This window comes from Ambystoma mexicanum, chromosome 12 (assembly GCF_040938575.1).
Source record: "Ambystoma mexicanum isolate Mex_15411 chromosome 12, UKY_AmexF1_1, whole genome shotgun sequence".
NCBI lineage: Eukaryota > Metazoa > Chordata > Amphibia > Caudata > Ambystomatidae > Ambystoma > Ambystoma mexicanum.
This window is the reverse complement of record NC_090936.1, coordinates 477,411,509-477,426,429: the sequence shown is the minus strand read 5'-3', so window position 1 is coordinate 477,426,429 and position 14,921 is coordinate 477,411,509. Positions and strand designations below refer to the sequence as shown.

Genomic DNA, 14,921 nt, shown 5'->3' with positions numbered 1-14,921 from the left:
CCGTGTCATCCCCAGGGACAGGGGACGGGGACAAAGGCTGAGAGGGCCGTGAGGGCTGAAAAGGCAGGGCCTGGTGAATCATCCTCCTCTTGTTTGGAGGGCTTCCCGACGGGCCCGGCTCTGGGTCATCCGTCGGGGGTAGAGGCAATCTCATCCTTATCTCCGTGCATAAGGATTGGATTGCCATCAAAATGGCCGCCGAATTGTCCTGTGGCTCAGGCTGCGACGGGCGCGATGGTTCCTCCATTGGAACCTAGTCGGCGCCACCCTCACTATCGTCGTCCTCCTCGTCGGGATCCTTCCCGTGGGACCGGGCCTCCTCAACGTTCCCGTCGAGGCCCTCCAAGACTTCAACCAGCTCCTCCTCGGAGGCTGTGTCCGTGTCCGTAATGGCCACCGCCCCCCCCTCTTTTTCCACTGGGGTCTTCACAGGGGTCTTCTCGATGGGCTGAAAAGAGGATTCCCTCCGTGGTGGCAGGGAAACTCTGGGCCCAGAGGTCGCCTCCATTGGGGTAGCCTCCACAGGCTGTGCCAGGGCCGTAGCGACTTCCACCATAGAGGCCTTAGCCGGGTTAATCAAGGCCTTCACCACCTTGTGCGTGCCTGCGTCCTTCACCTTGGGGGGAGGGTCACCACCTCGCTCCCCCTCGGCAGGTTCCTTCGAGCTCGACCGGGGCCTCTCCAGAAGCTTAGCTGGGTTCTCGGATTTCCTCTTCCCGAGCCAGAGCGTTGGCTCGTGGTTGATGGCGCCGGTGAGGATGCGCCCTGCCCGACAGCCGAGGAGCCCGACCGTTCGGCGCTCCCGTTGCCCGCGGACTCGCAGTGCTTTGCCTTCTGTTGGGCCCCAGTCACCGGGGCGCCCTCACAGGATTTAGAAGACCGCTCGGACGACTTCTTCTCACCTGACGATCCCTCATAGTCCGGTCTGACATGTTCATGCAAAACGCACAGTCCTTCTCCACATGCGTTTTGTCTTTGTGGAGGCAGTAGAGGCATATCGAATGCTCGTTCTCCTTGAACACATTCTGCAACTTGCATCCAGAGCAGTTCCTGAACAGCTTGGATCCGGGTGTCGAGCTTCCCTTTTCCTGGGCCATGTTCACGAGGTAGGCCTCAGAAACATCTGGAATCCTCCAAGAAGCGTAACTCGACGAAAACATCACCCTTGAAGGGCGTAGAAAATTCCAAAACGGGTCCCCGTTGATCGGAAGTAGAAACGGTGGAGCTTGAGGCTCGATTTAACCGAAAAATGAGATAAATCTCTTTGAAAAAGCGCAAAACGCAACAAAAAGCTCGAGAGCTATAACACGAGGACTCCAAACACTTGTACGTGCAGTAAAAATCTGAGGATGGCTGCCAGGGGCGGGGCTTAGGGAGAGGGCAGTAATTGGCTGGGGCAGTATGACCCAGAGACCAGTGATTGGTTACTACTAAGAACGACAGATCAGAAACGAAACTGATACCGATACTGATTTTTTTCTTTACTGAGGATTCCCAGCCTGACGACAGAGAATATTCATGAGCATGTGCATCTATGCCAGACCCCATGCTGGAGAAAAATAGAAACATAGTTGGAGAAGAGAGGATCTAACCGTTCCCTCCTACTTCGTTGCTGAATGCATCAGACTGGCCCTGATGCAGAATTATTGTGTGTGAAGGAATCTACTACCAACAAATGCATGGGACAAGCATGGGGGCTACCTTTGCCCCGGACCTGGCAAATTTATACATGGACAACTTTGAACACAAATCAGTGTATACTAATGATCCCTTCCGTGACCATATAAAATCATGGCATTGCCATTTAGAGGACGTCTTTATGCTGTGGGGACTTGAAAACATTAGCTAACTTTCTTTCATGGTTGAACATGTAGGAACAATCTTCACCATGACGACGGACAGAGATAAAATTGCCTTTTTAGACCTCGAAATATATAGGTCTACAGACAACAAATTAGGCAAAACCTTGTTCAAGAAACTCACGGACAAAAATACTCTGGCTGTTTAGTAGTTTTCACCCACAAAGCCTGCAGGAAAATCTACCCTTCGGTCAATTTCTTCGTATAAGGCATAACTGTAGCAAAACGGAGGATTATGAGGCCAATAGCAAGAAGTCTGAGGCTAAAAGACTGTGGGTCTCCCCTAACACAATTAAGAAGGTCGTTGAAACGGGCTCGCCATATGAACAGGGAAATGACCCTAATCAAACAGAATAAGACTCAAGTTGAAAAGATCACATATGTAACATCCTTTACCCCTATTAGTAACAACCTACGTAGAAGTATTCTAAAACATTGGGCAATAACCCACACGGATAACTAAGATAAATAAACTGCGCTTTGCCTTCAAAAGAATGCCGAATCTTAAAGATAAGTTACTGCATACATATGCACTTCCAAAAGAAAAACCTCCGGCTCAAACTACTCTTTGGCACCTTCTCCCTGTAATTGCCCACTTTAAATGTGGCAATTGCGCCGTTTGCCATTTGACCAAGAACCTCAAATAAAGTCGACCTGAATGGGTCACATGTGGCATTTAAAAACATTCATGAATTGCCTTACAAAGTGGGCCATATATTGGATAAAATGCCCTTGTGGCCTCCTTTATATAGGGAAAACCAAGAGACCTATACGTCAAAGAATCTGTGAACATCAGTCATGCGTGAAAAACTGGATAGTGGCCAAACCACTGGTTGCACATTTTAAGGAAGCGAAACATAGTTAGGAAGATATCTTTTGGTTTATTATACAAACCATCAGACCACATCCCCATGGAGGAGACCGAGACCTGTCGCTGAAAAAATTAGAAAAAAAATGGATTTTTGACCTTGACTCGGTCAAGAATGGTTTAAACGTATCCATTGAGTGGAATCTATTCATCCACTAATAAAATAAACTGTTTCCTTCCCTAGAAACACAAGTGCTGTCTAACAATACATACAACTGAATTAGATAGGTCAGTAATTGAAGTATAAATATTACAATGTGTTCCTTATGATGAAAAAATAAATGATGCGTTTCTCTATGTGGATAGATTCCACTTAGTTTCTAAGTTAATAGTGAGTGGCGGGCGCGATGTGAGGGTGTCATCATTCACTGATGGGCGATTCTGCCAAATAGTTTTAATAACACATGGATGACCTAGGCAATCAGCTCCCACTGCGTCATGATCATTAAACCAATACTGAAAGGGAATAACTAGGAAACACACCTACACTTGGTCTCTTCAGTTCATTTAAAATAAATGGGACATCCAAGATGGTGTCCGACAGCGCCGCAATAACTAAGAGGAGAAGTGCCTTAGAGTTTTTCCGCTATAAATCACATGATTGTCGTAAAAGCAGACGATTGCAAGTGGAGTACCATAGTAGAAGCACTGTGTAGTTTAAACACAGTAGAAGGGGACGAGTTAAAGTAAGCAAACTTGGTCCACAGTGTAATTGACATAAAAATACGATGTATGCTATAAACGGAGGTACAGCCAAACGGGACAATGAGTAATCCACGGGTTTGGATTTCTCTTTTTGTAGATATGCTTGTTCTGGGCAGCATTGAACCTTAAAAGCGGCAAGTGGAAAGCAGAGATTATAATGGCCGTGATACCATAATGATACGTTGAATGGAACGGCATTAGAAAGAATCGACCGTACCTTTGTTGGGCTGAAGGTAAACACTGGTGTACATGTTTGAAAACCACTGCTATTCAAATCACGATAGGTTCAGCGACGTGCACTATATGGTATTGAAATGCACTACATTTAAACATGTATGATGGCGGTATTGCATGGATTAAATGGTTAAATTGGTGCCGGTCCATTGCGGTCTCTGGACTGCGTGCAAAAGATAGATATGAAAATGAAAATATGTCCATGCTTGTGAACTGCTTGTCACTTAGTGCACAATACTAAAACGTGCATGGTTGCTTAAGTCGGATCACTTTGTAAATTTGGTGTTCGCTTGTTGCTTCCTTGTAGCACCTGTACGCCAGGACAAGCTACACTGCTGGACGTGACGCGTCACACTGTAGACAAGACTAAATATAAATATACTTGATGATCTGCACTGCCTTTCATGAATGGAACTGCACCCGTGAAGGTAACCATGATAGGAAATGTCCCTTTGGCAAAGAACACGAAATGCAAGCAATATTAATTGATTCTGCAAATTGTGTATACCAAATAAGAATGAACCGCACAAAAGTGCCATACTGAAGGACATCTGGCAGTTGTGTGGCAATACAGTAATTAACGCTTGATAAAGTATGATGTGTGAGATCATCACTGAGTTGTAAATTGATCAGCAATCTCAATTCAGTTGAAGGAAGAAATCAATCTGGTTTTCCTTTCTCTCAGAGTTCTGAATGATAGGAACTTACCAGATAGCCTCATCAATGGGAATCGCTTTACACAACATTACGAAATTAAAGGTCAGATGGAGGGGATACAGCCAATGTCAACAAAAAACAAATCGCACAGGGCAGGTTTGCAAGAGAAGTTGGTTTTAAAATGTGATATGTTGTTTCTTTGTAGTATCCTATGTACATGGTTACATGTGCAAGAAGGAACGTGCTAGTGTAGCACGTTCCATTTTACATCAAGTGTCCTGAAGACGGATCCGAAGGAGCACATAAATTAGATTTACTCATGACTGCGTTCTTTTTGAATCGAGAAACCCGAATAGGTGTAGACACTAAATAGAGAGGGCTAATGCATGCGCATTTATTGCGACTATGCCCCTCACTCGTGCTACTAACCTCACATTATCCTCTATGGAAGATAAATTACATCAGTGTCTGTGTTTGTTTGAAACTTCTATCAGAGATGTTAGTTGGATACAATTATTCCTTTAGGTATTGTTTTACATGATTTTTACATGTGTATATTGATCAAAATATGTGTACACCTCACTCACCTTGTGCTACTGCTTAAGTAATAGTATGCAGACTTGTTTTGTATGACTTATTGGGCTCCCACGGCCTAAGTGTGTAAAAGCTGGGTAGCTATTTGTGGAACCTGTTTGCTGAGTGAAAAATGACAACCATGTGTGTGATGAGGATACTTGCCATCCCAATGATTGATCCTTCTGGAAAGCTCACCCCCAAGCAAAGTCGTGTGCTCAGTGCAGTAGAGACAGGTGCATAGACAGACTTGTGTACCTGTTAGCACTGTATAGCATGAACTGGACAGAGAATGGAGGCCTCTTCATAGGGACTAGTCAATGAGTTTCTTTTCTCGAAGGATCTTTGATAGTTTTCAAAAAAGGAGTTCTGCAGGAATACCAACTACGTGAGTGCCAAAGTAAGTCTCAGACACAATCGTGCCATTATTTATGGGTAGAAACCTTTATTATATACGAAAAAGGGTTGGACAAATGCCTCTCTGCTTCTAAGTAAACTAAGAAAATTGTCTGACATAATTTATAATGCCCACATTATAAAGTCTGTCACTGTTGTGTCTCAAAAGCCTACGTCTATCCTAACACTAACAACCTAAACCAACTGTGCAAGGATGATCTCTTCCTAAAGTAAAGTGTAGGTCCAACCAACAGAAAAGTTCCCAGTCTATTGGGCAATCACAAGTGGCAAAAATAAAGAAATGTTAAAAACTGTAGGAAAGTTAAGGTCGTAGTCCTTTCCCCTAGATTCCTTCTCACTGTGTTTCTCTCCTTTTGGGGCCTCTCAGGCCTGTACTTGCTTATACAAATGTCAATAGGCAGTTCACAAGAATAGGCTCTTTATGGTTCTCCTGTTTATCCCACCAACCTGGCACACTTCTTTTGCCAAGCCTAGGATTTGTTTACACAGTGTATTCTTGACTTATTTTGGGTCCGGATCCCAGACTGTCAGTATTCCGAATGACTTGGTTTCTTCCTTGCTAAGCAAATGTCGTCTCATGAACTGTCCCTGTTTTGGGCAAGAGGCCCAGACTCGCAATATAACTACTTGGTTCACTCGCCTGCCAAGCAGTTATCTTATTAAGAACTTATTTGCATGCAGCCCCAGACTTACAATAGTCAAACCGGCTTGGTGTACTCTCAAGGACTGTCCCTCTTTGGTTTTGAGTCCCAGACTTGTACTACATTCCCAGGTTTCCAGACCCTCTTGATCGGGCTTCCACCTTCATCCCCTTTCTCCCCTGGACCTCCAGCATCGCTCGGGTAACCAACGTACCAGTTTGCTTCCCTCGGATAGGTACTGGTGTTTACCGTGCAGCTCCTGCGTCTCTTGAAGCTGTGGTAGCACTCATGGCTTTGTCGCGATCTGCAGCAGCTCTCCCGACATCTGCTTCTCTCCCGCAGTGCGTACTCTCTCATGGACGCTTCCCTGGTGCTCCTGATGCCCGGAGGTTTCAAACGGCAACAGCACGAGCAATCCTTGCTTCTTGGACCCTGCACAGCTTCTCGTCCTCCGCTCTCGGTCTCTCGGTTTCCCTCCTGCTTGCATCTCAGCTGTGGGACGTTTACACTCCCACATTGGGAAAGGGAGTTGCTTTGGGCCAATCAGATTCGTTCAGAAGCTAGAGCGCTCACTCTGCTTCTCCATAGCAATCCTTGTACTCCTGGTCATCTTCTCAGCACATGCCATAGAGTCAGATGTAAAATATTTTGCACTTTCCAAAATTTGAATCTTGTCAAGTAGATTAGGTTGACTAACTTGATAATAACAGATATTGGCCTTATCAAAAGGGAGGGGAGGCGTGAACTCTGGAGAAGCATTTAGGTGCATCAACGAGTGGCATACCGCGTTCTCCGATCATTGTCGTCCCTAATCCCATAAGGGATTTCCTCCCCATGTGATCCTCCCTCAGTGCATCACCCCCATGGGAACTTATTGTACTGTGGAAACACAGGCCTGGCCCCATGGGAAAGGTCTCCCCCTAGGGGAGATGGGATGACATCCTCAGATTCGTCACAATACATATGATGTGAAGAGCTTGCCCTTGTGCATGCATAAGTTTCATGCATGAAAAATCAAATTTAGTAGCCAGATTAATTTGTATGTCCCCATTAAACATAGAATCAGGTCTGCAAGGTTTGACAAGGTTGGCTGCCTGGCTATATGGAAATGCAAGAAGGTGACTACAGAGCTGGGTGCCGCCCTGAGCCAGTGGGTGTTGGGTCTGGGGTGGTATGGGGAGTACTCCCTGGTCAACTTGGTAAGGGCCTTACACTTGGCAGAGGACAATCCCATTGCCCCACCATGGATATTCCTCAGGGGTCCAGTTCTGCTATGTTATCTGGGCCCATCAGGAAATAAAATGATACAATCACAATTCACAGCAGGCCAGTGGGCAAGATCTCCCTCACCAATGGGGGCAGACGAAAGCTTGCCCTACTCTGACCCTAACCTCCAATAGTGAAAAAGAAACCTTTGAAACAATAGGGAAGGGGTTACATACAGGGATGTCATTTCACCAAAATGCCAGGGGTAGCAGAAGTGACATCACATGACCCTTGACCTCTGATGACATCACAGGAAGTGATGTCATTTGACCCCACCCAAAGTGATATTGCGGGAAGCGATGGAACACAACCTTTCACCCCTTGACAAAATAGGAAGTGGCATCACATAGCATTGTTCCCAAGTACACTATGAAAAATAGGGTTACAATATCACTAATGTGATGATACATTTCATACAAGAATGGATCGCCATATGTATAGTTAATAACTTAAGATCATATTCCCAAATTACTGTGAATGCAAGCAGATGTCCACGGCCAAATGATGATGTGTTATTATATAGCACTTACGCTTAAGCACTTTATATTGAAAAAATATACATACAATATCACCGAGGCTGTGTTGGTACTCGTTTATCAACCTCAGAAGGATGAAAGGCTGAGGTGTTTAAGAACAGACTAAACCAGTGACTCACCCCCTGAAGTGTGCCTGAAATAAACCTTTAACGAGTCTAGTAATGATTGTACAGAATTCCAGAAAGACACATTATTTGATATTCCTATTCTTTCTTATTTAGGGTCACTGCTGAAAGTGTGTAAACCATGTACTTTTTTTTTTTTTAAAGAAGCTTGAACAAGAAAGCCAGTCACTCCGGAAGCAAAGAGCCACATGGCGCTGGACACAACCCAGGAGCTTACCTTTATAAAAAAAGACATTTATTTCAATATTATTATTATTATTTTTAGGGGTAGCAAGAGCGACCGCAGGAGTAACAAGGGAGACCTCGGGCCACCCCTAAATGACGTCCCTGGGCTCACTGTACCTTTCACAGCAGCGAAATATCCATTTGCATACAAGTCTGGTCCCAGAAGGACAGTCCAGAATCAAAATGCTAGATGATTCTCTTCTGACCAGAGGACATCAGCGACACCAGACACATGCTGGTGGGTGCCATCAGTGAGGTGAAGCCGAGCATCATCAAGGTGGCATTGTTCCTGCAATACCCACGGTCACTGAAGACTGTCGTGCAACTGCATCAAGTGGCATGCGCCTCTATGCAGGAATGTGTACGTTTACTCTGCCGGGCGATAGTAATTTTTATATCTATTTTAAAACATATTTTCTTCTGCAGCTGCGATGCTCAACCAATATCGGCAGAAGAGCGACGGAAGCAAAAAAGAGCTAGAGCAGTACTTGTACAAAGATGCCTGGATTAAAGTCTCTGCAGCGTCCGTTGTATTGTGGTACCCGTAGTCCTGCATTCAGAAAGGGCAATGCAAACCTACAAGTACCAGAAAGTGCAGAAAAATAAGGACTTCACTTACTGCTCACAGCAACAATGAAATGCTTGAGGTGTCTAAAGGACAGGGAGGACAGTCATCTCACACTGAGGGGCCCAGACCCCATAATACCTGCAGCAGATGTGTAATAGACTGTTGCTTTTCAGGAAGATGTCATGTAATGGGAGTCTCTTACTCCGATACCAAATCCCTATTATGGCAGAAGAACAAGATACTTAGAAACTGGTAACGTTCTTTAGACTGGATGTTCCTCCAACGTATTCCTCATCTATGACATGTAATGTCCACAGCTATGCTGCTTCGGAAGTTTTTCGGCAGAGGGCGGCCTGCGTTGAGTCAATGTCCCTCGAAGGCATCCGTCGAGGGGGACGTCATTGGATGTTAGAAATAGCATGCACGGTGCCCGTAACCTCAGTTCATGTTTCCCCCCCCCCCTCACAACGTGTGGCACACGCGCCCATAACACAGCATCGACTGCACTTAACCTTGTGGGAACAAAAGCTGTAATGGCATGGGAATTTCTTGAGGGGTAGGCTGGGAGGGCGATGAGGAATACGTTGGAGGAACATCCAGTCGAAAGAACGTTACCATTTGGTATGTAACTTCGAATGGATTGTGTCCTCGTCCAGCGTAGTCCTCATCTATGACAGACTCCCAAAGAATTATCCATGGAGTGGAGGAGGGAGAAGAATTTAGACATATCCAATTAGATGGCAGAGTAAATTACTGCCTTACCAAAGGCAACATCCGGAGCATTGGAAGTACGCAGGAAATAATGCTTAAACGTGTGTATGGAAGACCATGTTGCAACATCACAGATGTTCTTTACTGGTACACCCCTCCCGGGGGCTGTCGATGTAGCTATGCCCGTGGTAGAATGAGCCCGCAAACCCTCAGGAGGGTCCTTGCCAGCCAACCGGTAGCATTCCGAAATAGTGAGGATGATCCACCTAGACAAGGTATGCTTAGAAACAGCCTGGCCTATATGGTGTCCAGTATACCCCACAAAGAGGTGGTCGTCCACTTTTGGAGGTTCTAGAAAGATAGAAGCTCAAGGGTCTCCTAGGATCCAACCTATGGAGTCTTTCCTCTTCTTTAGTAGGATGAAGGGGAGGATAGAGGCGGGGAGCACCACCTTCTGACTTAAATGAAATCCTGACACTACCTTAGGTAGGAAGGACGGACTCTCAGTACAACCCTGTCCTTGTGGAACAAAGTAAAGGGTGGCTTGGAAGAAAGCGTCTGCAACTCGCTCACTCGTCGGGCAGAGGTAACTGCAACCAAGAAAACAGTCTTAAATGTCAACCATCTCAACAGACAAGAGTGCAAAGGCTCAAACGGAGCACCCATTAGAAACTTTAAGACCAAATTAAGGTCCCAGACCGGCAGCTGAAAAGGCCACGGCGGGAACACATTTGTGAAACCTTTCAGAAACTGAGTGATCAGTGGAATCTTGAAATAACAGCATTCCTCAGATGAGTGCTTGAAGATAAGCACTGCTAGGTAACCTTTGATGGTTCCCACCTGAGGACCCATGTGGGCCAAAGAAAGTAAGAAGGAGAGAACCTCCGGAATTGAGCACTGAAAAGGATCAACATTCCTTTCTCTGCACCAGTCGCAAAACTTACACCAACGGCCACATTACAGTGACTTTGTTGCTGGCCGCATGGCCGAAAGCAACACCTCCAACACCTCATCCGGGAGGTCCCAATCCTTACATCTCAACCTTTCAGAAACCATGCGTGAAGGTTGAGAGTCTTGACCTCTGGATGGAGAACACGACCTTCCTCTCACGAGAGAAGGTCCTCTCTTTGGGGAAGACGCATTGGAGGACAGATGGACATGTCTAGAATGTCCGGGTACCACGCTCTCCTGGCCCAATCCGGATAAATAAGGATCATACGGGTCCCAAACTGTCGCAACCTCCTGAGAACTTGAGGAATGACGGGGATGGGAGGAAACGCGTACAGAAGCGGGAATAACCAATACACGACGAACGTGTCTCCTAGAGCTCCTCTCAGAGGAAAGTCCCTCGAGCAGTATCTTTCACACTTTCTGTTGGCAACGGTTGCGAACAGGTCCACTTGCGGGGTTCCCTAAAGGGCTAAAATCTCTTGGAAGGACTTCCTGAGCCAGTTCCCACTCGTGAGAAACTACGCTCTGCCTGCTCAGAGCGTCCGCCACCATGTTCTCCTCTCCGGCCAGATGAACCGCCACTAGGGCGCTACTCACTTGAATCTCCCAGAACCAGAGCGACATTGCCTCCCTGCACAGAGGGAGTGACCGTACACCACCTCTCTTGTTGAGGCAATGCATGGCCACCGTGTTGTCTGTCATAATCAGGACAGTCTGCCCCTGTACAAATGGCAGGAAAGCCTTCATTGCTAGCCCGATTGCTCTCAGCTCCAAAAGATTGATGTGTAGCTTGGACACTGCAAGATGCAAAAGTATTCATATAAGAAAGTCCTGTTAAGGAAGCAAAGGCCAAGATGAACAGTGTTCAAGACAAGTCGGCTAAGGAAGTCCTGGTAAGGATACAGCAGAACTGGAAAAAGGCAGAGTTTTAATACAACCAAGAGCAGAGAATACCTGGCAGGAGAGTACATCGGGTATCCTACAAAGATACAGACTAACAGATAGGTTGTTTAGTATACCAATTGCAATGATGATCAAACGAAACCTAAGGAACTGTTACTCTTGAAAGTATAAAACAGAGAGAAGAGAAATCCATGGGAAGGGAACCACCCTCTGGACATGAGTTACACATTTCCTTGTTTTGAACATTTATACAGAATAGAGGCAAGGCAGTTTGCTTTGAACATCTCGACATCGGACAGACCTTTAGTTTTATGTTAGGTAGGAAAATAACTTGAGGCCGAGAGGCATTTTCCAAACCAGTTTTCATTTGTAATAAAGGTTTATGGCCAAAACCACAAGTCCTTGTTTACATGTCTCATTTCTGGTTCCTCACAGAACTGAATCCGTATTGGTTTCAGTTCTAGATGATTGGACTTTGATTAATGATCTGGGCTGGCGTGGCAGGTCTAATTTTACTTGACCTATCCGCCGCTTTTGACACTATTGATTATCGAATCCTTTTGTCCAGACTAGTCGTAGACACTTCCCGAAATGCCTTTATGATGGGTTGTTTCATTCTTGGACTTACGAAAACAGTCTTTCTTTGACACCCTATAGATCACCTTCTGGGGCAGTTACTTTTGGAGTCCCACAGAGTTCTGCGTTGTGCCCTCTTGTTTTGAATATATGTTCAGCCACTAGCTTGCCCTATTCACTCCTTTGATTTTCGCTTCTTTAGCTATGCCACTGACATGCAGATACTTTTTCGACTGGATCTGGAGCAAGGTGGCAAGGCTGGCAGATTGAAAGCCTGCCTCTAAGCCATTTGCAGCTTGATGGCTAACTATTGGCTAAAACTAAAGGCATCAAAACTGAGTTGTTACTGGTGGGTACCACAACCCCATCTATGCTTTGGACTCCGGATTACTGTCCTGCTGATCTTAGCCCTCTACCTACACCTGCGGAAGTGGTAAAAAAATGTAGTTCCCTCTCATTAGACACCCATGTCGGTTCTATCTGCAGCTCTGGGGTTTTCAAATTGAAACAAATGAAAAAAGATTCTTCCTTTCATTCCCACTCATATTCACAGCCTGGCGTTGCTGCTACGATAAATGGTTCAATGAACAACATACAACAGCCAACGGCAGAACACAAAAAGTAATTTACTTACTCGCATCAATTTGCTGCCTCATATAGAGTGCTATAGTATTGAAACTCTGACCCTCGTCGAGGGTTCCAGAAAATGTGTGTTCCATCACAATTTCAAAGAAATAAACACTGACGCAAACCTTATTCTGTGTAATTAATGTACTAGAAAATGTATTCCTGAAATATAAAAATGATGTATCTACAGACAATTTGGAATGGTGCTCAACAACCAAAAAAGTAAGTTAATGAAAAGGATGAAAATGAAATGTAACCACTTCTGCCATGTGACTTGTAATTTAACAACATTTAAGAAAAATTATAAACTCACAATTATTGGACAGTGGGGTTCATTAACCACACTGGTTTTTTTGTGCACACTTATTTGGTTTTAAATGTAATTCGTACATTTTTATTGAGTGAAATTAATTTACTAGAAAATGTATTACTGAAATATAACAATGACTTGTCTACAGACAATTTGGAATGGTGTTCAACATTTGGCTTGCCTTATTAGCTCCTTTGATTTTTGTTTCTTCTGCTATGCTGATGACACACAGATCTTTTTCGACAAGATCTGGAGCAAGGTGCCAAGGCTAGCAGATTGAAAGCCTGTCTCTAAGTTATTGAAAGCTGCATGAACAATTGGCTAAAGCTAAATGGCAGTAAAACCGAGGTGTTATTGGTGGGTACGCCAAACCCATCTTTGCTTTTGACCCCAGATAACGGTCCTGCTGATCTTGGCCCTCTAACGACACCTGTGGAAGTGGTAACAAATGTAGTGGGGTCAAGTTTTCCGCTTCCCTCTCATTAGATACCCAAGTCAGTTCTATCTGCAGCTCAGGGTTTTTCAAATTTAAACAACTAAAAAAAGATTCTTCCTTTCATTCGCCCTCATTTTCACAGGCTGGTCGTCGCTGCTACGATAAATGGTAGCCTCGACTATTGTAATGCGGTTCTCCTGGCTCAGCTGGCTTATTTACTAAACCGGCTCTAGGTGCTCCAAAATGCAATTGTGCGACTTACGGAGGGCATTTCCTATGGCAAGCCAGTCTCAGTAGCTTGTTCTGAACTCCATTGGTTACCGGTTGTATCCAGAGGTTCAAGACTATTTCGTGCACCGGGCTCGGCATGGTAAAGGATGTAAAGCTCTACAGGAAAAGTGGATTCCTTACTGCTCCAATAGATCCCTTTGTTCTGCTTCTCGCTTTCCATGTCAAGTTCCCCATTACCACCTGGATCGCTGTGGGGGGGTGGGGGGATGTGCTTTTCCTGTGGCAGGCCTGAAGTATTGGAATGCCCTTCCACTGGATCTACGAAAATTCCAGTCGTTCGATTCTTTTAAAGACAAACTGAGGACCCACCTTTTCTCTTTATGTGGTCAATCGTCTTTTTTCGGTATTGGTTTACAGCACCCTGATGCCACTGGTGAAGGTCCCATACACTATTATAAGTGCTGATCAATTGAATGTAGGGTGATACAATTACCCCTGGGCACAAATGGGGTGAAAGCACCCCCTGCCTTGCCATAAATGGGGTAGTTAAAAGCTACCGCTGGCCTGGGATCCTTATGGTCACCCAAAGACCATATACTCAAAACAATTCAAAATGGGTTGTAGTGTCAGGGAAAAATTCAGTAGCAGTCCCTCGGGCCACAGAATAGGGCAGATATCTCAAAAATAAAAAGGGGAACATGAAAAAATTGAAGGATCCCTAAAAAGGGACTACGGAACTCCTAAAAATGAAATTTGATCTCAACTACCATAAGAGGTAAACGTCTAGGGACAAGATTTGGGCATGAGCAACTGATTTGTGGCCATCCATGTCTTACCACTCCCTAATTACGGGGTGGGGAGAGGATTATATAGAGTATGAAGTGCAGTGTCAAGTACAGCAGTCTGCTGGAGATGTGTTCTCGGCCTCCTGGTCCCTGGGGGGAACATTTTGTTTGGGCGGACTTGACACTTGGTTTACACCGGAGGGAGAGGGATTCAAGTATTAGCACTGCGCAAAGCGCAGTAGAAGTCTAGCAGTCTGATGAAAAAGAGTGGACACAGCAACGCTGCCTGGTTTTGAGATTAATGATGCAAGCTCTCTGCAGTATTCGAAGATAATTAAAAATAGTACTTTGAAGTAAAAGGAACCCAGGCTGTTGGAGAAAGCCGGAATTTCTCTAAACAAAGACGAAAATAAGTAGAATAAAATCTGATGAAAGGGCTAACATCAGCCGGGAGGACAGTTCAGCGGCAACGCTTTTATGTTGGAAGCAAGACATTGCAGAGCAACACTGGTTTGAATCCTGGTCCTGCGATTAGAAGCTGGTCTCCGGCATTAAGCAAGATATAAAAGATTAATTATTTATAAAAGATGAAGTAATATTTAATTATGTAGGTATTAGAGGGCTTACTATTTGAAGGGTGGGGTGCACATTCTCCATCTAACCCCATTTCAAGTTGCCAAGTTCCTCAAAACATGGCACTGATTGTTTACTATTCAA

At 45.0% G+C, this 14,921-nt stretch overlaps 1 protein-coding gene across 2 annotated transcripts in view; it reads right to left on the bottom strand.

Annotated features, from left to right (window-relative positions):
• Positions 1 to 14,921, bottom strand: part of SSBP1 (single stranded DNA binding protein 1) — a 262,275-nt gene that overhangs the window by 64,559 nt on the left and 182,795 nt on the right. The window lies entirely within an intron of this gene.